General features: G+C 37.1%; 1 protein-coding gene across 3 annotated transcripts in view; it reads right to left on the reverse strand.

Moving 5' to 3' along the window:
• Positions 1-16,987, reverse strand: part of LOC129363253 (voltage-dependent T-type calcium channel subunit alpha-1I-like) — a 153,430-nt gene extending 136,443 nt beyond the window's left edge. For all 3 annotated transcript variants that reach the window (XM_055035235.1, XM_055035234.1, XM_055035236.1), the window contains exon 1: positions 16,528-16,987. The gene's annotated coding sequence lies outside the window, so the exon portion shown is untranslated. The remainder of the gene's footprint in view (positions 1-16,527) is intronic.
• Positions 16,988-27,122: the final 10,135 nt, after the last annotated feature.

The following is a 27,122-nucleotide window of genomic DNA, read 5'->3' on the forward strand; positions in this document are numbered from 1 at the left end:
CATCACTGCATCCCCAGATTTCTGGTTTTGGTGAATGGAAGCATGTCCTGATGAAGCCTCCTGCACCTCGAATTAACTGAAACTTGGAGAAACTCTACATTTAACTATCCTTTTTTACCCCCAAACGCATCAAAAATTGCAGCTTCAGATTATATGATTGGATGCTTACTGACTTAGTGCTTCTTGCTGTGAGGCAAGAGAAAAACACTAACATTACTGTTAGTCAGAAACTTCAAGGTTCTGATGCTAATATCCAGGTGAAAAACAAAATTACAGCTTCTCTCTCTCCAACAGAGTCCATGCATTGACAAGACAGGGCTGCTTTGACACTAAAAGGGAGAGCAGCACTATAAGAGGCTTCAGGTCAAAATGTAATGTCTGATCAGTGTATGCTTGCGTATTTTCATAATGTAAGCACATTAACGACAAAGAATTATCCTTAATTCACAGTATGAGGACATGAAACCCTAATTTATATGACTTTTCAATGGGATAAAGGTGGCACTTATGGATGTTCCCTTTCTCCACTTCTTTGCTCTTGCATTTTATAACATAATCAGGCACCCATGACTCTGAGCGTGAACCACTTGGAGCTTAGAGTGCCGAACACGTTACGTCTCAGATTGCAGTGTTTGAATGAAACATACGTACTCGGTGTATTTAATTACGTAAACTCAAAATTCAAAGCCGTTGCCTTGCAGCATGGTGAAAAGCTGATGCAATTACCACAGGGATGATTCACATGCTAATCTTTAAAGGTCTACACACATTCAGTCCATCTTTCATTTTGTTAATGATGTATCTCCACCTTTTCTTTGTGTGCCAGTTTTAAATGTTCCTCTCTTTTTTCTTTATCTAACAATTCTTCTTTTCATTCTTTTTTTTGTATGATGTCTTCTTTTTTTTTTTTTTTTTTGCCTGCCACTCATGGTTTGAGAGCTTTTTGCAGGTTGAGTTTTTAGAGTGGAGCACTTGCCTACATCAATAATGCTCCCAGTGATTGCTTATTCAGTAGAAAATAAGCATTTTGGGGAAAAAGTGATCAATTGATTTCACTTCTCTTAGTCTCTCTCGGTGCACTCTTCTTTCTCTCCTTCAGTTGTCATTAGAGTTAAAGTTAGAACCATATCACACTGAAATATCCCACTGCAGCACTCAATAGCACTCGTTTCATATGCATGCTTCCTATTAACTTGGGCGGGTTTTTTTTCTCGTTTTTTTCTTTGAAACAGTAGCATTTAATTTTTATATGAACACACTCTAGAAATTTTATATGGAATGTACCTTTGCCAGAAGTTGCTTATCATTTCTCTCAGATGCATCCATTGCTTAGGATTATAAATATGTGTCCTTTTGTTGTTTAAAATTTCAGAATAATTAAAAATGTGTTTGATCTGACAACAAACTTCTTAGTCACGGTCCATTTGGTAAAGCTAATTTGAACTTCATAGATACTTGAGTGCATTGCTGCGCTGTTGTGATGCTGCTTCAACAATCTTGAGGCAACACTTAATGGTGATGCAAATCATTCCCTGAAGAAATACCAAGAGGCAACTAGTGTACTTCATATTCATCTTGTTTTCTCATCATCTTTTTGGTATAAGCATGTCAGGGCATTCATTCTCGTCTTTAACTCTGTTCTGCTCTCCTTAAAAAGTAATATTTCTTGTCATCCCTGGTTGCCTCACCTCTCCTGAAGCAACCCTTAACAAGCAGCACAGACCAAAAGGCAGAGAGAACTTAACATTTACAAAAATGTGGTTTCTCTGAGGCTAGCGGTTCTAAAAATACTAATGATTGTCTGCTCCATCTTGTTACTCAGGTCTAGAGGTATGAACCCCGTGCCTCATAGAGAGTGTCTTGCTAAAGTATTCAGACCACTTAATTTTACTTAAGGATGTGGCAGCCAGAACCAAAATTTCAATCTTAAGCAGTATCTCTGAAGTCACAAAATTGTTAAACAGACTCCACCTGTATGCAATAAGAATAGGAACTGCTGACAAAACAGAGCTTGTCTTGTGAAGACAAGGAAAATACTCGACATGTGAGATTTAAAATTATGGTGAAGGTTATTACCTGAAGTCCAAATCCAAAGAGGAAACTGCATCAAATATTACTTATTTTTATGTTTGTTATTTTGTTGTTTTTGTTGTTGTTTTAAAGGAACTGAAAAATGTCTAAAATCTGGTTTATGTCACACAAGTTGCTTGGGCATCATTGGGGGTTAAGAAAGAAAGCTTGGAGTTAGAAAACAGAATAAGTGTTATTATCTGAAATCTTAACTCAGAGCAAATTCCCTAAGTGGGAAGCCTGAAAAAATTAGCTTTTCACACTAGCATAAGAATTTAGTGAGCTCATCCTAGAAGAACAATTGCTTTCAATAAAATCTTTGATGCAGGACATATGCTTTTTTTGAGATGAAGCTTAAACAGTAAACACATATTATCAATACAGTCATGAGTCTTCAAACATCTCCCAACTGCATGTCTGCAACAACAGTCGGACTGCCTCGGGATGCTGGGTATTTCTCCAGGGAAGAAGAGTGCTGTCAAAAATAGAGAGGTTTCATGGTCTAGTTCACTGCATGCGTCTGCGTCGAACAACAGCTTAGATTACCTTTCTTAATTGCTTGCTCCAATTATTTACTAAGGAGAATAATTTGGAAATATTTTAAGACCCTCTTGACAATGAGGCTCATTGTCCCAGTGAGATTTACCTGCACAAAGAAAGATAAAATAAACGTCAAATTTACCATCTTGCTCATGCCTGCCCTTTCATACATAAATCTGTTCTGTGTGTTTTAGTCAATGACTGTTTAGTTATTTGTCTAAGAATGATTAAAAAAAAAATGAGAAAGAGGGAGCCTGCGACAGATGGTCTTTGGTCAAAGTCCCAGTGGAGTATGAACTCTACAGATGCTGCAAGATGATGCAAGCAAGGTGTCAGCAGTTGTTTAGTCTCTTGTGTTTTAATTTTCTTAATTTACAACAAATACAAGATAAATGCATCTGTGTTGTTCTAAAAATTTTGAAATAAAGCAGTCCTTTTTGATTTGATATTAATCCTTGCTTCCTGACTATCTGATGCACTTTGTTTTTTTTTTTTAAATAGAGCATAATTATGCTTAAAACATTCCTATAAATATAGCATGCTTTAAAATGTTTCAGAGCGTAACATGTAGCTCTTTTAGCCAGTTCTAACTAAAATTATATCACAACAGTGGTTCGCCGGATTCAGGTGCATCAGAGCTTTTAACCCTGCGGAAAGCCCTGGGCTGAGATGTCAGTGTCAATCAGTCTCATATCATTCAAAGAGCAGCATGTGGCTTTTCATGCATTTGTCTTTTTTCCCTTCACACCTCGGGATGTGAAGGGACAACGACAACAGTTGAAACAATTGCGCATCCATCAACAGTTGAAACGGGGCGCATTGCTGGGCGTCCGACATAAAAGACGGCAAGACATCCACCTTTGGTCTCTTCCCTTGGTCATGTCCTGACAGAGCATTGGGCAACATGATAGAATTAATAAGGCAAGGGACTTTATTTGTAAATGAGGCACTAGAGGGGGGCCAGGCAGGAAATTAATAATTAGAGTCAGTGGCACACACCTCACCTTGTAATCAACAAACTCGGACCTGTAGAGTCTTGCCTTTTGCGTGTGCATGCACACTTTAGCTTTTGTGTGCATTTCCAATTAAATGCAGTGAAATTGAGAAACTCGGCCTGTAGGAATCTAATTACATGAGTCCTTAGCGGGAGAGGGAAATGTGTCAGCACATCTTGCAAATGTGTGTGTATAAAGATGAAGTGTGTTTAGGTATTTTATGCAGGTGTGAATGTGTAAATATGTGTTTTTCACTAGTAACTATTGCCTTGGAGCACAGAGATTAGGCAAATTCTTAACTATCTCTCCAATATGTGTCTGTGTCTTTACTATGCATAAATCAGTATTTTTATTTCCAGTTTTATGTCTGTGTTAGTTTGTGAAATTCTTATGCTAGTACTTGTATGGGATCATTGTCTTTATGAGCAACTGGAGTCAATGAATCAGAATAGCAGGGAGGTGTTCAAAGGAGCCACAACATCATTACCATTAACAACCGTAATGGCTGCATATGTCTGTCGGCTTCTGCCTGGTCTTTAAAATATGCATCTGGCAATAAAGAGAAAGATTAGACAGGCAGTGTGAAAAGAAGAAAACAATAGATGACAATCTCAGCAATCAATGTCATTTTATCGTCCGTGTTTTTTGCGTCCACCATATGAAGATTTTTTTAAAGCATTGGGCATTGTGCATCAAAAATAAGCTTGGATTTGAGAACAGAAAGAGCGTTTTTATTCACATGCTATGCCTTTAGTCATACTTCCCAACACAACAGACAAAAAATGTTTAACACGAATGAAACAAAGGGAGTAAAAACACAACAGATAATAACAATGACAAGTAAATGTATACAGTCCTCCACCCCCTAACCAAATATAAGGCTCCTCAAAAAAAAGTCCCAGCTTGTAATGTCTTGTCATTTTAAAATCATGCTTGCCTAATATAAGTCTTTGACAGTCACAGAACTACAGAATGAGGTTCTATCTCTGCCTAATAGCCTTTAGGCCCATGTCAGTATATCAAGCTGCAGAGCAGCAGATTTAACTCAACTTTTAAACATTGCCTGTCTTCAACTGAGAAAATCCCAGATCTTCTGTGGAAATGTACCAGCGTCTAAAAACTCAAAGTTAAGAGCACCATAGAAACATACCATAAAACCTACAGGGGCTGGTTGCTCTAAGGTATAGTCATGCAAGAGACATCCACAACAGTTTTTGTTTAAATCATCTTATAAACTGGTCACGATCTCACATATTAAATGTTCAATATATACAGTTAGCAATGAGCACAGATTCATACAGTCAGAATATTATCTCATATTTATATATATATATGTAGGGAGTGAATGCATTGACACATGTTCATTGCAGCCAACAACATAACACACAGCAGTAAAAGCAGCAGGCCAAATGTCTTCTAATGATGAGGTGAGCAGAGGCAGAGCTCTGGTTGGGTTGCTTGGTAACTGGGCATTATCCACCGATAGTGATGTAATACTTGGGAGCCTTTTGATAAAGCTTGTTTTCCTGACACCAATTTAACAATTACTTATTGCCATAAAATCTCTTGAAATGTTTTTTCTTTAGCACTTGGGCTGTTTTTGGAAGCAGTACAGACCAAAATGAAACCACAAACATGTACAGAAGGAGAATTTCACATAGAAACTAAAACCAAGTTGCTTTAATGCAAAAACAGCAGCTAACTTTTTCAGTTAAGAATGGTTGCTAACATTAAAATGATTTTATTTATGTAGATGGACAGACTTCTGGGCTATTTGATTGCAATTTATCAAAAGCACAAAGAAATTGACTTTTTCATTATTGCTTTATTCTGGTTCATTACACATTTTCCTGGTATCATGCATAACAAGTTTACTTTCATTTTTATCCTGTTATTCATTTCACTTCTTCTGTTTTATGTTTTCAAATGGCTTTACGATCTATATAAAACTAAAGAGGCACTTGTAATTGTTATTGATAAGCAAATAAAAAAAAACTATTCAGTAAAACACAAACAAAGATACGATTGCACAGATACTTAAAGTAGGGCATGATATTTTTTATACTAGTAATCACTTACATGACAATTAAGAAGCACCTGTAGGTTCCTTTTTGTATAAAAAAGCTTGTGGGTTTTAAATAATAATAAAATAACTGGAGACACTTGAGCAGATTTACCATTGCAAACAATACCGTTTGGAAATTTCTGTTGAAAGGTCAACCTAAAGTCCAATTCATCAGTTGTATGCCTCTGCACTTGCATTTCTCTGCCTTTTTCTTCATGAGCTATAATTCAAACACACAAGCATATACGCATGAGCACATACACACACACAACCCACAATCAATCAGATCTATCAGCAAATAGACAGAGTGAGGACTGACATTTACGGCCCTGCAGCTCTAAGAATTTTATGTGCATGTGTTTGCATTTCTGTGTATGTGTGTTTGCTCCTTGCCTCTCAAACAAATAGCCACCAGTGTGTTCAAGTTTTTGACAGAAAAAAGTGCCATGGTGTGCACATAATTTTGTAACTAATACAATCTGCTAAAAACATGCTAAAATATGGCAGATTTTATGAGTTTTATGTTCGTGCTGTGGTTTAAACTGTCACCTCATAGCAACTCAGCTGAACTAAAGTTGGAGGCATTATTTTGGAAAGGGTGCATGATTTCTACAAACCCCTTGAAATTTCAGGTTAAGATCAAATCCTTTCCAAACTTCACTAAATGATGCATATCCTGTATAAGTCAATGCAAAAACAAAAGGCTTAGGGGGGGAATTTTGAACAATGTTAAAAGACTGATTATATTAGCTTGCATGCCAATAAACTGAGGCTTTGTGGAAATACATTTCAGTTTAATTTCAGCATTCAGTATTATTTGATGTGAGTCATTTCGCATCTTACATTTGGTAATATTTGGCCAATCTCCATCTATCAATTGTCTCCATCAGTGACCTCACTGCTTTGCTGTCAGATTAGTTTCAGCGTGACTGTTTCAAGACTTTCCTTTATGTTAGATACTTAGGTTTGGACACTCTGTATGAAGCAAAGCGCGTACAAGAAGAGGCTTATTTTTCCCAGGCTAATAAAAACATAACTCAAGATAATGAAAGCAGCTTACCAAATCAATTTAACCAATTTACATGGTGAATTCTTCAAAACAATACTAGAGAGGAGTGAACACAGTATGGTAAGACCTAATGAAGATAAATAAACAACAGATAGATGGTTAAATCACTACCACAAATGACCCAAAACTCAAACACTATACAAACAAAAAAAAAACTACAAAACTCATCCTGAGACTCTTTTGTAACTTATAAGCGTGCTCTACACATTTGAGAAATAGGAAGATAATGAACAAGGCCTTTCATATTGAACAAACCTCAATAAATTATTATTAAAATAAATGTTTAAATTGTTGAAAAGCTGCCTGAAGTTAAAACAGACCAGTTTAAGTTTGAACTTCTGTTTGTGTCACAAAGTACAAAATATTGTGGATGTTGTTTCTGAATGAACTGACTGTATTTTTAAGCGGCGCATGAGTACAGAAAGCATAGAGTTCTTAAAACATCTGTATCATTTTTAATAGCCTACTCAGACGTCATCGTTGTTGTAAGACAAATGTAGCTACATTAATCAGCCCATTAGTTTCCAGCAGTGGCAGTTTCTGTTGTAAGTGATGATGGAGTGGCTGTGATAATGATAATGATGACAAAATAATTTGTTGTGATAAAATGGATGCTAATGATTAAAATGCCATGTTCATAATGCTGTTTTCAGTTGTAATGGTGAAAAGTAATTACTCTGTGTAAAGGAGGTAAGCAATATGATGGTCTCAACTCTTCTGGATGGTTAACACAATATAATAAATTACACAGGTGTGAAGACAAGGAGGTGTAAAAGAACGAATAGTGACAAAGTGAAATAATTGATATAAATTCAAATGTACTTTGTGATCATATGTTCAGAATAATATCATTATTAGCATTCATTTTAAATGGGTCTCTGTGCTGAAAGATACAAGTCATATCTCAATGCATCACATAAACAATGATGAATCAGTATTTTCAGAATAATTACAAATAACTGAATTTATGTGAACTCTATAGTTTTTTATACCCATTTCATGGAGAAAATCTTATTTTTATTTATTCTAAAGAAAAAGGTCAATTTCTGTAAATATTCCTATAAATATTGTTCAGTAATTCACCTTCAAATAATTACTCTACTACATCCAATTAATTAAAATATATACTGGAATGGGACAGAAATTCAGAAAACATGAAACAGAACTGAATCATCCCAAGAGTTGCCAGATTACTCCGAGATAACACTGATGACTCATGCAGGTCACATTAACAGCCAGAATTTATTTATAATTTTATTGATGTTAAAGTACTGCAGGTCTGACTTGCCTCAGTTGAAGACAGTGTATATGTTTCAACAATAAAAATGAAAAAAACAAAACAAAAAAACCCCATAATTTTTATAATCAAATATGGCGGTGGTGGCAGTGATGGTATACTATGGTGATTTGCCATAATTAATTATGTAAATCATAAAATCTCCTCCTTCTCAGAATGATGAAAAAGAGTTTCCTGCCATCACTTTGTGACCTTAAGCTCAAGAATAGTTGGGTTAATATTAACAGAAGGACTATATCATGTGGGGTATTTTCCTGGCACGTAGTGCAATTTTATTGCACAGTCAGGTAGCTATGTTATCTTCAGTTGTTATACCATTTACAACTTTTCTCTGTGTGGAAGGAGCTCAGCTAGAAACTGAAGCTTCAAGATGGATAAATAGGCGGAGGCACTCCAGAATGGCCGCCACTGGAGATTCAAGGATTCGTCAAAAAAGCATGAAAGAAGCAAACCTACACTTTAGGTATGTTTTGGATAAGAAATTAACATTATAACATAAAATAGAGCTCTGAAAAGCCATGTTAAAGTTTAGGATAAGTTAATAATTTTCTCACAATTCTGCAAATCTTCTGTTTCAAAATAGGAAGATACCTCTAAACCTTATAAAGTGCATGATTCAGAATCTGTAGCAATGTAGTAATATAATAGGCAGATTAGACAGCATATGTCCACTAAGATAATATTCATGTTAGTGATTTAAAAACCTGAGACTTTAGATGATTACAATACTTGACACTTTTTAACATATTTAACTGGCATGTGTTATTTCATCTGAAGTACTGTTTAAGTTTTGTGCAGACCTTGCTCAACCGGAGAAAAATCTTATTAAATTAGTCTTGTAATGAGGTGACTTTGTCCAGGTTCTACACTCAGGCTTTACACCATTTATCATCATTGAAGATCTCTGCACTCAGCTCTTTTTCCCATTGATGTGCACATTGCTACCAGCTCTTGTCCAGGTTGTACAGTTAACCAACCACAAAAGGTGAAACCAGGCCGTTGATAATCCTTTAGAACAAGTTACTCCTTCCATGGAGAAATTTATCAGTACAACTGAATCCTAAATGGCAAAATTTTATGTTACTTTGTATTTGTTCAACAGTTCAGATATTTTAAGTCTTGCGGAAAACATTTCTATAATTCAGTAACACAATGCTTTGTTTTGCTAGAATTAGAATGGCAAATCAGCCCTGGTCTGAATTACTGAGTATTATCACTGTCAGTACAACCTTAATGAAGGCAACTGCTTCGTCGATGAATGAGACATGCACAAACATGACTTTAAAGTGTTCTTTTTCCTCAGTGGGCTGCATCTGGGAATACCAAGGCATGAAAACCTGGTTCCTATCTTCAAGCAACCAGATTTTTTTGGTTCAACATGTGTACAACATTAAAATAAAATATTGGTTTTCTAATATGTTGGGAAGATACCAGCCCTTAAGGATCAGTTGCACATTTTCTAGAAAAAAATAGGATCCGATTAGAGCAGATAAGTTTTCCAGAGATAACTTGAGTTAAATGTCTCCCTGACTTCAGCCAAATATGACCCAGAGTCTCTGAACTACTTACTCAAAGCTGCTTCTGCTGCCGCTTCAACAAACGACTATAAAGTTGTTTGGCATGAATATTTGTGACTTTATGTTGAGGTACATTAAGTTATAGCACCTTATCTCACAAGTTCACTGGTATGAGGCACTGCAAAAATGGTTTTATGCTTTAGCAACTGCTCTGGACTTCTTTCTCTTTTATGGATTAGATTTGATGGTTGCATAATATACAACTAATATTTATGAGTTTTGAAAACTGAATAAGAGCCAAATATTAGTTTTGTGAAAACATTCTTTGGGAGTAAAAGTCATTCACATCCTTGTAAAGTTGCTGTAAATCGGGACACTTGCTGCACTAAAGATTTATAATTTATTTCAAACAATTGGTAATTTTAGAAAATTAGAACATAATTTCGTTATGATAAATGCTATATTGACGTCTCCAGCAGTTACATTAATTTATCAAATGTAAAGCGAGGCTTTATTAATAATTCTACTACTTGTGTGTCAAAGGACTTACTACCATCAATAGATCATAGGAGGAGAATATATTTGTTTTCTAATTGAAGCATAATTAGGCATCAATGATGCCTAATTATGCTCATTCTGAAGTCACAAATATTCAAGGTGCGGTTCTGTTTATTTACTTTCATTGAATAACAAGCAGAGTAGAGCTAAATGGTGGGATGTGCTATCCGTCAAAATGATTTAGTGATGGTAGAGCGGCCCTGAGATGGCCTCCCTTACTGGTGTCAGTCCTGACAGGTTACAAAACAGCCGCCAAAGAGGCCCGCCGAGGGACAACTTGCGTGCATCAGAGGGCTGTGTCGCAACTTGTGCCTCAGTTTGTGCGAGAGCAATAAGAAATTTGGGCCAAATTGAATGAATCTCCAGTGTTCTTCAGGAACAAGCATTTAGTATGTGACTAACATTAATAATTAGTCACACACTAAATGTGTGAGACTCATACGATATAAAAGTGCATGCAAAAGTCATGGTTTGTGTAGGTATAGAAAATGTAATAATACTCTGCAGCATCAGTAGATGTAGCAGTACAGGGGCTCTTATCCAAATTCTAAAGGACAGCAGAGAGGGGATATATTTTAAAGTCTGATTTTCTCTCAAAAATTTAGCATCTATCCCTTGAGTATGAGTGACAGAGATTGAAGCAACCCCAACTGTATTGAAATTGCACAAAAAATTTTATAGCGATCATGTTCATTCATTATTGTTTTAGCACCTGGGTTTTGCATAAGCGATCTTGCTTTCAGTGTTGGCGGCTTATCCATGACATGTGGCTTGTGTGCACCAGCATAGATTGGTCCACAAGGGGTTTGAAGAAGGCCAACCTGGCTTATGCCAACACTGTGACCTAATCAAACCCACACTGGGATAGAAGCAATCCAATTATTTGACATAACACTTGCAGCTACTAGATTGTATCACTACTCTGCTCACTAAGCATAAAATAGATCTGTGTAGAACTGATCTACACAGCCATAAACATGATGCCATGATCAGTCCAGTTGCACAAAGGGATGTTGTGTTAGATGTGGATTAGTTCTCTCTGCTGTGTGTTTTAGAGAAACTGTAAGTGGAAATTGTTTGGGTTCCATGCACATCATTTTCTATATTTTGCACTTGCCTTTATATGTTCACACAGCAGAGTACCTGACGGAGATAACTGTGCAGGATGGCACCCTTCTGTATAGAAACCCTCCTTAGCTGCATACTGTCATGTAGGTCGGGGAAGCAGAAGGGAAAACCCTGTTTGGCAAACAGTAAAGGCCAAAGAAGTGTGCTCTAACAGTGCCATGGATGTTTTCATGATAGAATCAGATTCACCACTATTCAGCCCTGTTCGAATGGCCATCACAGTCCTTGCAACCGTGAGTCGGTTGTAATCCGGTGTATAGAGGGCAGTTTCAAAGCAAAAAGGAGTGTCTGACAACACCACAAAACAATATTTATTATATTACAGTCTTAACATAGACAAATACTGAAGTAGGAATGCTTCTTTGAATGCCATATGTTAAGCTATAGCAGAATATAATACAATGTAGGTCCCGATTTGACGTGAAAGAATATTGTTCTCAAGATTTTGTATGTAAAGATAGCTCAGATTTAGAAAGGAGGAGGACAGCATCTAGCAGGCAGAGGTGAAGTGACATGACTATATATTTATAGCTTAGTATGTTAGCAGATTTCTATAGAACACTGTTGGAGGGACAGTGGTGAGGCTATCACAAGAAAACACTGAAATCTTGAGGGGGAAAGAGCAATAAAACCACAGCACTAAAAATGACACAACTCAACTCAAAATTTCCCAACAGCACAGAGCTGAAGCTGAGTGGTTAGCATCATAAAAAAAAAAAAAACAGTGATGAACATTTAATAAAAATCAGGGTAAATATATATATATATATATATATATATATATATATATATATATATATATATATTGCATTCAATGCATTTAAAGCTGGCTTCACAAATATTCATAAATAAATGGCCAAAATAAAAGAAAAAAATATCCATTTAAAATGTTTCCATTATATCTTCCCTTATCAGGTGATAACAGATCAGGTCATGTTATCACATGGAATATTAAAATATTATTGGTCTCAACAAAACAAAGCTTCACCAAAATGTTGACAAAATGACTGTCAGGGAGGTCATCTAACACATCTATTTGCAGATACTACCTTTGTCTTATGCTTACACAGCAATCTTTTGTCTTTATGGCTCCGAGCAATTTAAATGTATTTTCAGAAAAATCGTTTTAGCTCAGTAAACACTCTACAATACTGTAAACACCTGCCACCTACCATGTCATCTGAAAAGACATCGTCTAGTCCCAAAGCTTGACATTCACCATAAATCCACTCGTTTAACTGCAGTGCAGCAAACATTCATCTATAATTGGGACGTTGGGGGACTGGGTGAATGCTGCTTGTCAACAGAGATTATCTGCTGACAACTGTGCTTACATTTGGGTTAGGCTGCACTGACGCACCTGAGCACACTGAGTGAAAGCTCCTGGATAAAATCTGATACTGTAAGGACACACCGGGGGCCCTGTGCTAATGTAAACAGACATCTACCTATAGGCAAACGTGGAAAGCACAAATGTCACACAGAGATCCTATCAGTTAAGGAATCTATCTGTAAAAAGGTTGACGAAAAACGTTAGCATAAGTGAATATCAAAAATAGACTGAGCTAATAATCCGTCCTAATGTTTTAAATCCTTTTGCACATCAAAGATTCTTGTGTTAAGAAATGTTTCTTTAAAAAGTATATTATTTTCTATATTATCCTGTATGGAGAGTTTGAGCCACAGTCCTATTAACATGTTAAAGGGGCAGTACTTTGTTTTCCAGCCACAAAGTATCATTATACATCACAATAAAGTAACCGTGTTACCTTCAGTTGTTATAAAAATGCTATTTATATATCAAATATGACTTGAAAGAAATTTGCCTTTGTAATTTAATGTCTTGAAACTGGACCTCTGACTCTTTAAGAAATTCTTGTTCTGGTACTCAACCTTCAGGAAGTTATCACTACATTTATCATCTATTAACATTTTGACAACTTTTTTTAATTCTAGTCAAATGTTGGGAGTAAAAGTGCCGACTTTGAAAGTAAAAGTGCCAACAACTGTGCCATTGTGTACCATAATATAGTGTACTTTTACAATATATACTTATATCTACTTGCAGAGAAATAACTTAAACATCAAGAAAAGTGAAAGACTGAAAAAGTGGAATAGTCGTCCAACAAAATAAAAAAAATTATGCTGATGGTTTTTGTGTGTGTTTTAAGAAATTAATATTAATATTATGGTAAATGTTTAAGCATGTGTTATGCATTCCTTGCCTTCCTAGGTCTATCTATATTTTCAAATTACCAATGTATCATTAATTGTAACACCTGCATCTCATTTATTTCTCCTTTAGTTCAGCCTTTGTTTCACTTTCTGTCGTTAAACACTATACTGATCCCACATACGCTGATGAGCACCTTAGTTATAATCATAGTCAGCATGCCAAGAAAAAATAAAAAATATGAAAAAGAAACAGCCTGTGGGTGAGTTTTCATGAGTCAACAGCCATCCCTGCCAGTGGCATTCACAGTGACTCACATTTCCAGGAAGGGAGAAAGAGACTCACAGAGAGAAACAGATAGGTGGGCCTGAAGTCAGGACCACCTCATTTACTACACTCATATGTTTAACAGAGTGGCTTAAGGTCTATGAATGTTGTTTCAAACGATTACACCTGCTGTTTGTTTTTTTTTTTTTCTTCAAATGAGCTGCTTTTGAATGCAGAGAGAATCATTGAGGTGAATCTAAAAGCGCTTCTAAGCAGAGCAACAACCCTTTCACAATTTATTTGCATGAACTGTGTCTTTGGCCATCTCTTCGAGTTATTTCCACCATGTGTTCTGTCAGTGTTGTACACACTACTGGTATTTGCCCTTCCACACTTTGCATTTCTTTGTTCTCCTTAATAGAATATCGACACCCACAGTTACCAAATCTCTTCTCAGATCCACCCCCATCCCCTGCATCCCCTCCTTTTCTCTCCCACTTGTTCTGGCTTTCACAGGAGACTCTCAAGGCGCAGCATGTGGCTGCCCTCACCGCACAATTGTCGAGCATAAACCGATCGTTTCACCTAACCTAATAATACCAGCATTCACTGCAGATGCACATGTATCCTACTCTGTCTCTGTTTGCTCCGTCCAGCCCTTTGTGTTATTCCTTCCTCCTCATCTCGCCACTTCTTTCTCTGCTTTCATTTCCCTCAATCATAGACTTCCTGCACTGTCTCCTCTCTCTATTTTTCTTTGGTTTTCCTCCCATATTTGCACCATGTCCTGTTTCTCTATCACATTTTACCAATAAATGCAATTCAGCACTCTCCATCTTTTTTGCTTTCAGGTCATTGTGAGCCAATGGACCAAAAAGGAAAACAAAATTTATCTTTTGTAGTTGACATGCAGAATTCCAAAGTGTATCCGTTGTGTTTTGCCTCAATGTTGTGCAAAGATGTTGGAGTACAAGAAAAGAGGACAACATGGCCACATAGCCATCCTGCAGTGAATTAAGGAAGGCATGATTTCCAATCCATCAACCTATGAAAAGAAAGTTAATAAAAAGTTCAAACTTTCCTCAAACTTTACCCACAGCACCACAACAGACAAACCAGTTGTTGCACTTGTGAGTACATCATGCTTTTTAATTATGATAGAAAAAATATATATCTCAAGTGAGATCAGTTTGATGTTTGAGGTGAAAGAGATTTCCAAGTACCAAAGTCGTTCTATAGAGATGGCTTTTGCTCACTCTTCATCAGAACCAACACAAATAACAATATGTCATACCCAAATTTTACAATTACACAAAAATCTTTATACTGCCGCCCTGTGGTAGTCTGTACCAACAGCCATTCACGCCTACAAAAGTTCTATCCAACACTAACTCAATGTTGACTCAGTATCACGCAAAAAATGTTAAAGTAGTTTTTAAATAAAACCATGTTTGCTTGTTTTTTCCACTTTCAAGAGCATCAGTTGTTGCATGTTCTGGACTCAAATGGCATTCCAAACACTGACTGTGGCGAAACTGAAAGGTTCAGGTTATATTTTATTGCAACAGGGAATGTCATTGCACGGAAAGTTGAACAAAATTGCATAACCTTTATTTTTAAAGCTTTGTTCTGGAAGACAGAGTTAATTTCACATAAATTGCATTTTATAGTCTGTAGGGCTTGTTTCAAGGGTATCTGATTTTCGGGAACCCCTGCTGCCCCTGTAATCTCTTTCTAAATTCAGACCAAAATTTTCTGACTGAAGAGCGTTGCCTTTATGTAAAGGTTCCTTAGGATTAACCACAATTCTATATTAATCAGCCAGAACATTAAGTTTTGTTTTCATTGTGGCCCATTGCAGCTTTGGTCACTTTTGACAGTCCATCCATCCATTAGCTTACACGCTTAGTGGGCTCGCCAGGGTTGCTGGTGCCCATCCCCAGCAGTCAAGGGGCGAGAGGCGGGGTACATCCTGGACAGGTTGCCAGTCCATTGCAGGGCAACACAGAGACAAATAGGACAAACAATCATGCACGCACGCACACATCCACAAGGAGAACGTGCAAGCTCCATGCAGAAAGACCCCAGGCTGGGATTGAAATCCAGGACCTTCTTGCTGCAAGATAACAGTGCAACTGACTGTGCAGCCTGTCAATTGTTTTATGCACAAAATCACAAATGTGACAAATTGCAAGAGGCAGGATTGGCACTATTGGAAACAGCATCATATTTTAAACTTATGCAGTACAAGCAAGAAGCTTGCACATCTACATGATCAGATAGTTGCAGCAGTTTTTTTTTAACTTAACATTTCTCTTAAAGTAAGCTAGGAAGAATGTTCAAAATGAACTTTGATAATATTTTATTTAATTGCCTACTTTGCAACAATGGACCTGCAGACATTTTATTTAAGGCCTTAACTTTTTGAGATGCAACAATTTTGTTAGCTGCTTATTTATCAATAACAATAATAATCATTAAAAATCCACAAAACAAATGTGCCTTAGAGAAGATGGCATCCGAGTTATGATCCTTATGGACAGAATCTCGGTGTGGCAGATTCTATGAAGACCGCAGTTCGGATGTGATCATACAATAAGAATTTCCACAAATTTCAGTGTTTGCTGAGCGTTTTTCATAGCGACAGAAATCACATCCTCAAAGGTACAAACTTAAAACATTATGCATCACTTGCCGGATCACAGTGACTGAAAATTTAAACAGTAGGCAAGACTTTTACCTGTCTACGCTCTCTTTCAGGTTTTACAAACATATTCCTTACTAACCCCCTCCTAGTCCCTCGCAGTAACATGAGATGAGCCTTTCACATCGGCACAAGGTAACTTACCTTGACGGACATTCAAAAAGGTGTGTCCAGCATTTACTGCACAACACGGCCCAGATATTGCCTTCTCCGACGCACCTGGCCGTTGAACACCATGGAGAAGCAATATCCACTTGTGTCTTTACGGAATCGGTGCACACAGAGGCATTTCGGCGAGAAGAACAGTGAGGACGTCGCTGCGGTACAAAGCCCGGTTTCCCCCCCGGTGGAAAAATCCGGGTTCTGCCTTTGGCGACTGTCTGGTGCGCGCTGAAAACTCACATTTTCACGGAACCGAGAAAAAAAAAAAGGAAAAAAAAAAAATCCAGCACAGTCAGCCAACTTTTGCTGCAAATCACCGTTAGGGAGCAACTGGATTTCGGATCTAATCAACGATCAGAGTTGCACTTTAAACCGTATGCGCAGAGGAATTTGGGAACACTTATTTCCAAGCGTGGTCACGTTGACAGGGCACGCTGCGAGAAAACAAAAAAAAAACAAACAAACAAAAAAAAAAAACAGTTGCATTTGATGAAAATGTTAAACACAGCATCTTCTGACAAAGGGTAAAAAAATCTCTGCAATTCGTTCATTTCCAAAGAAATGTTGCGCAATTTCCCCCTTGTCTATCCCATTTTCGTTCCGACAGACATTTCGGTGATTAACTTGACATTTCCAGACGTTTTCGCCAAAAAAAAAAAACAAGGCGTGTCAGTTTAAAAAAAAAGGCAGAAGAAAAGAAAAGAAAACAGCAACAGTTAATTCCCCCCGCTGGCTGAGGCATTACCGTTTCCGAGAGAGTGCCGCCGTCACTTCATCATGCGCCCAGACTCCCTCCCAGTGGAGCAGAGCGTCGGAGGGGCGCATCTGTGAAAACCGGCACCGCGTGCAGCCGAAATGTCTCGGCAGTGGGCTCGGTGAAAACCCGGTCGCGTGGAACTAATTTTCACTGACAAGTTCAACGTACGAGAGAAGTTGATGTTTACTTGTGACGCCACGCTGTACTGACATGTTGCTTTGTCTCCGACGCATCAAACCCTCATCTTTTCATTTAATTTTGGAACGAAAGTGTGAAAGACAGCAAGAGGCAGAGAGAGAGAGAGAGAGAGAGAGAGAGAGAGAGACATAAACGTGTGAGAGAAATGGGGGGTTACATTTGGTGCTGCACCAGTAAGTCATTAGGTAATCAAATAAACTGAGCTACATGTTCTTGAACCCACTTTTCTAACACCAGTCCAGGCCTGGACAGACGGGAAAGAGCCACGCTGTTCTCTCCTTTATCTATGTGTTTATCTTTGAGTGCATGTTGCATTTATTTATTTATTTATTTATTTTATTTTATTTTTTCTGGAAAAACTGCACCATTGTGAGCAATTCAAAGCACATTTGTGATGCGAAGCACTGCATTGAGCAGGCACAAAGAAGCAGATGCATAGTTTGGGACGCGTCACCAAGTTGAGCGGTGTGTGTCTTACAGCGACCAGAGAGCGCGCCTCCGCGCCGTGCACGCGGCAGACTCACGCCTTCCTGAGCAGAGCCGTCTGCATCTGCATCTGCATCCACACGGAGGAATGCGCTTATGATCGGCGAGGAAAGAGATGTGGAGATACCTTACTGTGCTGGAACAACCCGCAGGACATTTTATTAACTGCCTGCGAAAAAACAAAACAAAACAAAACAAAACTATGTCTCGGATATAGAAAGAGAGACGCAGCCGCCTGAAGGGGTTGCTTATGAAGGCGATTGAAAATCATCTGCGGAAGTTTAGAGACACTGAAAATCATTACTTCTTTTCTACAGCGTATATATTTTACTTTTTTTTAGCACCACACAGATAAAAAGCCGAAAGGATTCCCTTTTCGGAGCTGTCCACTGTTCTGAAATGTCTAATCAGTGCAAGCCGTTACTTATTGCCTTCATTAGTTCGCCTTACCATCCTGTCTACTGATGGGTTCACTGGTCTGAGGCAATTTAACACAATGTAGTGCACTGCTTAGTCTTTATTCTAAATTAATAACAACTTATATCTGATCAAGACAAAAATTCTGCTTATTAAGACTATCTGATAGATCTGATTGAAGTCAACTGATCAATTGGTGTGTTTGTTTGAGCAGCTTCTCACGTTCAGATTTTTTTGCTCTTTGTCTAAGTTCTTAGCAAAAATAGTCCAAGGTCAGTCAAGTTAAATAAAGAGAGCCGATGAACAAACATATTCTAAGACCTGCCACAGATTTTTAATTCCATTGAGGTCTTTGACAGAGATAAATGTGTTTTGATCTGAATTATCCCTTTGTATTTTATTGGAGCTCTAGTTGGATGTTTATTGTTTAAGGGCTGCTGGAAGGATGCAAAAGTTGCAAAGCTGCATCCTTTAGTTCTCCGTGGTATGTTTTGGGGTCTTCATGAAGCTTTTTTTGTCCAAGACTGTTCAGCAATCTTATTTACTAATTAAGTACCTGCTGAAGGCAACTTGTTCCACTGAATTTTATATTTAAGTGCAGAGGGTTAATTTTTAAATGCATTTTTATATTTTCATTCAGTTTAATCTGTCAAAAAATTGAAATCATGCATCTCTTTCCTCCCTCTTTACAACCGTGCAATAGTTTTGTTGATGAATCAAAACGAAAAGCTTAAAGAATCAAAAGTTGTGTAGTTTGTCATATGACAAAGGTATATATTTTGTAACATATTGTGGTTGAAGGTCTGCATCCTCATGGGGGATTTGTTAGCCATAAGCAGTTTAGCCATAGCTTATTTGTATATGAACATATATATAATGTATATAATATATATAACATATAATGTACAGCATGCTGCACTGTGTGGAAAGCTGACCCATCTCTGGATATCAAAGCATGTTAAAAAAGAAAAGATGAATTACCCAGGGGTGTTGCCTAATGCAGATGAAAAATTGTCAGGGGATAAAATTATTTTGAAGTTTGGGGGCATGGAAGCACTTTCATGCTCTCTTCTGTTTTCCAGCTTCTTCATTTTCTCTTTTTAGACCCACGGACAGCCAGCAGGGCCCCTCCTTGGAGCTGTCCAATGTGCTGAAAATGTCTCATCAGTGCAGACGATTTTTCTTTTTGCCTTCATTAGTCTGACTTGACGTCATATCACTGATGAGTGCTGGATTTTGTCATCTTATAACTAGTTAAATTTGGATAACAACAAACCCCTGATCAAATTTATAAATTCATTATAATATTTCTTTCCCAAACCTCCTAAAATCACAATTTGTGTTGGCTTTGATCGCTCAAGTCTTCTAGATTATATCCTGCAAAAAATAAGCTGTGCTTAACTTTTCAAGTTTTGCAACAAATTCAATAACAATTTTAGGCCTCAGCATTGACTGGTCCATTCTAACACATCAATATTCTTTGATCTAAATCTTTCAATTGTAGCTCTGGTTGTAGGATGTTGTAGTGACAGGAAGTGAGCCTCTGCCCCAGCCTCACCTTCTATGTTCTCTTCCAAGATTTCCTTGTCTTTCGCTTGCTCCATTTTATCATCCAGGCTGACTGATGAAAAAACACATTCTGACTTTTGCTCTCTAACAAGCCTCTGAGGTGTTCACAGAACAACATTGTTGATGCTGACAATAAGCTGGGTGAACTCTATTTACAATTCTCCATTTCTGGGAGAAGCTGGTTGCCCTGGATTTCATTTAGTGGTATCGGAGTTAGGAGGACTAGACACAAACGCATGCCAAACCATTCAGATTTTATTTGTAAAACACATTTCCCTTCCATTTCTCAATCATGTGCATCTTTATGTTGGGCCGTCGCGTTCCATTCCATGAAGATACATTTCAGTTTCTTATTGTTGTATCTCAAAATGTGAAATACTCTGCAAAGTGTTGCAGGTAAGCTAACTAGCTTCAGAGTCAAGTTTGGAGCTTTGCAGCATGACATTGTAAAGAATAAAAAAGAAAATAAAATGAAGGAATGAAAATTGCATGTTTTCCCCATTGTGAATTCATAATTAATTCAAACCTCTATGTGCAAAAATACCCCCAGTTGCCAGCTTGAGGTAAAGTCTGTTATTCATAAGTGGTGAATAATTAAGATCTCAGTAACACAGTTGAAAGAGGGAATATTTGCTGACTTGCATGCTTTGTTTAAGTTTGTACTTAAAGGGCACCATTATACTTGAATTGGGTCATATGCAGGCAGAAAAAGTACATGACAAAAGCATCCATTGGTTTAGGAATGAAAGACTTAAAGATTTTTTATCATGATTAGTGACTCAAACGGAGATCAAACAGAGGGCAGCAGTGCATCGATGGAGGCTCCATAGCGACAGGCGTTTTTACCGCTTTGGCTGGTCTGTATGAAAAGAATAAGACTTGTAGATTGCATCACATCATGGAGCATCACGTCGCCCAGGGCCAAAGCACATCCCATCACATCAGGTCATTTTATGTCACACTGCATGGCATCACAACCAAACAATCCAATAGCACACAAACACCACGAGTCACATAAGGTTTTGGTGTTTTTCTTTTATTCCAGGCGGTATCTCAAAGGCATGACTCATGCAGCAAGTGTCCATCCGGGGAGTTGAATAATATAAATATTAATGATAGTAATTTTTTTTTTTTTTTGTAGATGCACTGTGCATATTAATATATAAATGTCACGACATGAATTAATGGTTGATTGAATGTATATTTTCTTCCAAATATGTATGCAAATGAAATTAATCCTTTAATTGATCATGCTTGCCAATTGAATGTAGTTTTTTTTTTCTGTTCCAGATGCAGTGCTGGTGTCAAATGTTGAAAATTAAAAGATAAATGAATTTTGTAGAAATGCAAATAGGCTCCGCTTTACGCAGTCAGCCGTGCACAATGAAACAGTCATGAGAAACTTTAAATCTTTCATGTCAGTTTGAATGACTGCTGTGATTGAGGCTGGTTTATACTCAGATGCTAGTTGTTTGAGCTGTTAAAAATTGATGCAGCATTAATTTGCTTTTGTCCTGGACCAACTTTCCTTTCACTTCCACTTGCTTAGCAAAACTTTTTGGTTCTTTCGTCTCTCCTCTGCTGTGACTGCACTGATTAAGCCAAAACTAACCCTTTTGTGCAAACAGCAGCAGTTCTAGGCAGCCTCCCCATATGATTGCTTCCTTTGTTGCCAAGCTGGGATTATGGAAAACAGATTTTGATGCGAGACATTGGAAAAAATAATGTTATATCTCAGACATTTTAACAAAATACGTACAATAAAAATTTCTCAGAATGAAAAACTAGTCTGTTTTTACTCTAACAACAACAGCTAACATGCTGACATACCACAAACAATTATCATTATGGCCCTAGATCTAGGGACAAGAAGAAATAAAATCTTAGTTTGAGATGCCACCAAGGCATGCACAACCACTTTTAAGGAGTTGAATGTATTATTGACTTACAGGGGAGAGATTGCACAGAAACTGAGTTACACTTGCAGATTGTAGTTTTAGTAATAATATTATCAGATTACTTTTAGAAATGGTGGAGTACTCCCTGTTTAGAACACTGTTTTTTTTTTGTTTTGTCTTATTGCTCTAATCTTTGGTTTATTGTTTTGTTTGCATTTCCTTATAATTCACAAAAAGCACTTTGTGAATTAGATGGTGAATTGCCTCATTTCTGAAAATAAGCTATGTCAATAAAACTATCTTGCCTTATCTAGTATCAGTCAAGCTGCCTGCTCCAGTCACAAGTTTGCAGCCAGTTGTTTAACAGACATATTGCTTGTGTTTAATCAACTGAAATTTTAAAACATAGTCATCTTAATAATAAGGGTTATGGCTGGAGCATTGGTTTTCATATGTCATACATACTCTCTTGAGAAAAGACAGATTTTATTTGGCCAACTAAAATACAGTGCACAGCAGTAGGTGGGGAAGAGGCGGTGTTGTGCTACACTATGTAGTATTGATGAAAAGATGCAGCTAATAATGGGATAATTGAAAGTGCAATTAATAAGATTAAGAAAAAACCCTAAATTATTATATTTTTGAAAAACAAGCTGTGCAAATCAATTGGTTCTTGAGACAGCGACATTGTAATTCCAGATAATGAACTGAGGACGTATGGCTCAAAGAATCCTGGCCTGTCTTTTGTAACCTGAGGACATTTCACATATCAAGGATCTCACTGGTGAAGAGTTCAGCTAATTAACTACTCATAAGGTCATTAACACCTTAAGAGTCATCAAGATGACATTTGTGCTGGAACTCATTGAGCCATCCGCTGGGTCGATAATTTCATTACGTTAGTGAGGAGTTCACGCAGTATTCAGCTCAGAGTAATCAACTGATCCGCAAAGACACTAAACAACACTGAAGTACAGATCCCTAGGCAAACACTCAGCATGCACTTGCATCTGAAGCCACTCTAACACAAATATGTTGTGTGTTAGGCACATCATGCCAAGAAGTTTACTTCATTTCTGTGTCTTCTACACAAAGAAAAAAATGTGTAGTTTCAACACATCAAATGTCAAATTAAACTTGCCCTTACTTATCGGGACGACCCTTGAAAAGTAGTAAGTCAAAACAGCACGTTTTTAATATCATCATTACTCTCTTTTTCCTCCTTCATATTCATCATCATTCATGTTGACACATCGTTAAAACACAGCTGTCCATAATGCAACCGTCCTGACAGCGTAACATAAAAATCCCTCACTTGCTTCCACTTCCATCTCACTTTGCAATCTGCTCCTTACCTATCCTGAATCTCCCTGAAGGGACTGAGTAAATAGAAAGCTAGTTGTACTTTCCATTAAGGTCTAATTCTATTACACAGTTGCCTCTTATTGATCCAAACATTCTGAATGACATGCAAGGGAAGTAGTAAAGTGAAGCCCAGTGGAGGCTGCTGTCATCTCAGGAATGGGTGAAGAAAAGCTGAGAAAGTGCGAGTTGTATTTATTTTTAAAAAAGAGAAAAAAGAAAGAAGAAATAGATAAAAAGAAAACTAACTGCTGACTGCATAGCTCCATAGGGTTGAAGTATTTTGATTTTAGTGAGAGAAACAGCTAATAAATTGACTTTTTTTCATAACTTAATTCCATTTATCACTTTTTAGCACAAAATGAAGTGCAATAATAAGGGTTATGGCTGGAGCATTGGTTTGCTCCAGCCAACCAACCAATGTTTGGTCAGAAACATTGGTCTATGTTTCTGACCAAACATAGAACCAATGACCAAAAAAAAAAAAAAAAAAAAAAGCTACCGGCAACAGGATATGAAAGAAGTATATATGAAAATCTTAATAATACAGTACACCAACAAAGACCTTTTATGGTCTGTAATGGAGGACTCTTGCAGGTGGTGAGGTTGTCGATGCAAACACTGATTTAAACTGACAACTGGCATGTCATTTGAATATTACGTTGCACACTGGAAGCACATGACATATAAACAGAAAGGACTCAGTAAACTCCCTTTTTTGTAAGACTGAAAGCCCAGAACTGTGACAGGAAGGTGTGCAAGGACTGTTTCTACCACTGAATTACGAAAAAAAAAGTCAAATTCAAATGTGAAAAAAAGAATGTGTGAGACTGCAGTTCTGAGCTGCAAGACATACGTTCACACCTGACTCATCCTACCCGAGGGGCCAAAGGTTTGTAAACCTTGAAAACAAGAGAGGGATTATGAAGCACATAATTCCAGAGACAGAAGAAAATGGACACTAGGAGAGAAAGGTGATGCCAAGAGGGACCAGAGTGGAAACAGTGCAGTGGGGGAAGAACATAGAATAGGAGAGAGACAAAGAACACGAGAAAAAAAGACTAAATGGGAAATGTACAAAATGCACACATCACTACTTCCTGAACCTAAAAGAAGAGAAGAAAGGATAGATTGTTCCCTGAGCTATGTATGTCCATTCTGTCAGAAGTAAAACTCAGAGACAGTTTCTGACCAAACATAGAACCAATGACCAAAAAAAAAAAAAAGCTACCGGCAACAGGATATGAAAGAAGTATATATGAAAATCTTAATAATACAGTACAAAGTTGCTGGGAAGGCAATGAAATATGATCTGGATATCAAAATGAAGAGTCACAAGTGAATAAGACTGTGGTCATGCTCACAAGGCAGAGGGGCTCTATTATACTCTTAAACAAAAGAAACAGGGAGATAATTAGACTGCAGAGTGACAAGCAGACTGAAACTCACGACACAGCAAGGTTAAATAAATCTACAGGCAGGTTTTATTACCAAGGCTTGCAGGTAACAGACTGACAGAGGCTAAAAATTGAGGGCAAACAAAACAAGTTAGAAAAAGAAGAAAAAATGAGGACGGAAGGGAAAGAGGGAAAGATGGATCATCCTGAGCAAGCTTCTAAATATTCTCCCAAAATAATTTTAGCCGTTTTTTTCATTGACACTCTTTATCATTATTATTTTTTGGGGGATATAATAAAAACCAAATCAAATTATCTCAAAGCAAATAAACGTAAAAGCTGCAAAACTAAAGTTTAATTCTAATTTTGTAATGAAACATTATGAAAAAGAAAAGTGCTGACTAACATTTAATGGAATAATCCCAATACATAATTTAAAAGCTGCGAGATGAAACAAGTCAGCAATGGAACATTTACATTGAAATCACTTCCTTGTGTTTACAAGAGCTGCCTGGATTAAATCTAATTCATCTGCTGATTTGATCAGCGACGCACACCCACAATCACACTGTGCTCGTCACCGTCTCCTTCAGTGCAGTTTTGACATTTAGAACAATGTTTTATTTGACAGCTTTGTATTCCAAAAAAACAATGAAAACAGCTTGTGAAGCATGTTATTTTCTGACTATTAGAATAGGAAGAACATGTCTGTTTTCTCCCATGAACATATTGTTCCTATATAAATATATAAACATAAGGCATGAATCATCATCTCCCACAGCTTGGTCCTCTCCTTATTTGTTTGTTTTTAACAGGACATCAAAATTTGTGCTTGTTTTTGACAGCTTTAAGTAAGAGCTGAATAAACTCTGTGTAACAATTGTAGTTCCCTATTGGGTTTTTGAACAGTTGTCCAATTAAGGGTTTGACACTGGGAGTAACAAGAGGTAACTCTAAACTGAAGCTATATTATGACAGCTTTGCCATAACAGCACAAATTATATACTCACCATTAGTGTGATGTCTTTATAATTATTTACTACCCACTGCATTTTTTCAAATATTCTCATAATGTGCTTGGCTTAAATTTTATATCAGAGACCAACACACAATTGCAGATTTAGTGAATATGAAGGAAAATGCTACAACCTTTTTTTGTAGAAATAAACATCATCCCAACCCTACTGTCCCTGTAGGTGGTGGCACCATCATGCTGTGGGGACAATATTCTTCGGAAGGCATAGAGAACATCAGTTCAATGGAAGATGCAACAGAATACAAAGTCGTCCCTCATCACTTTTCACCCAAATAACAATATTAATAACTATGGATAAAGTTGAACGACTTAGATAAAAGCATTTTTATTCAAGAGAAAGGCCACCTCGGTTCACATCTAAATTTGTTGATTTTTTTTTTTCCAACCAATTTAACTGAGTTTTAACAAAGAAACATAGTATGAATTTTATATGCAAGACAAGTTTTAGTAGTATTTTTAAAAAAAAGTCAACAAATTTTCTTTTGCTTCCAACATTATTTGTGTTGGTCTATCATATAAAATACACTACAACATTTTTGTAACATGACATTTGCAAATATTAAACACAATAATTTCCAAGTCCCTATGCTGAATTTTGCACACATTCAGACCTGTGCATTGTAACGTGGGCTTAGTTTGCAAAACCACTACTTGCTTAATGTTTTCTGTGAATCACAAGAAAATAAAATCCAACCATTTAGATGCTCCATGTTTCCAAAGTGACATGTGGAGGGTGAAAGAAGTGAATGTTTTCAATGCATGACTGGGAGATGAAGCCAGATGATTCTGAGTGTTTGGAAGTGCATTAACTGAAGAGAAATCATCAGAGGTGAAAGAACAAATGGGGAGCATTCAGCAGAGCCTGAAAGACTTTAGCTGTGTTTACAGGATGAGCCTGCAGTGATTTGGCTGAGCAGAGAGCACACAGCCTGAAGGTCTACTTCCTGCAGCATGGCAGCGTATCGACAGGATAACCCCCTCTGCATACCACATGATAGCAAAAGCAAACATTTGCTTTTAGTTTACAACCTAAAGGACACATTGCTCCTGTCAAAACACGAATTATGACATTTTTATGCTTGTTGGTATGACAAAAGTCTAAATGCACTATTTGCATCAGTCTTCATATTTTTGCTTTTAGAACACAGTAGCCATTAGCATTATTTCAATCATGATGGTGGATCAAGTGAACAAAAGCAACATAGGCACAGTAAATGTGAAGTGCATTTTAAATCTGCCTGAGAGGTACAGATACCAGGGATCAAGTTAAACACATAAATGCAGTTAAGAAATCATTACTTATTATAGTAGAACACAAGAAGTATTACTTATAATGAGTAATCAGATTATTAATTATAATAACAAGTAATAATATTATAAATAATAATTATTATTAGCTACAAAGCTATGTTAAACAAGGACTTGTTTAATTTAGCTGAGAACATTTGTTCAGCAAA

Source organism: Poeciliopsis prolifica, unplaced genomic scaffold (genome assembly GCF_027474105.1).
Source record: "Poeciliopsis prolifica strain line A6 unplaced genomic scaffold, Auburn_PproV2 SCAFFOLD010, whole genome shotgun sequence".
NCBI classification, from domain to species: Eukaryota; Metazoa; Chordata; class Actinopteri; order Cyprinodontiformes; family Poeciliidae; genus Poeciliopsis; species Poeciliopsis prolifica.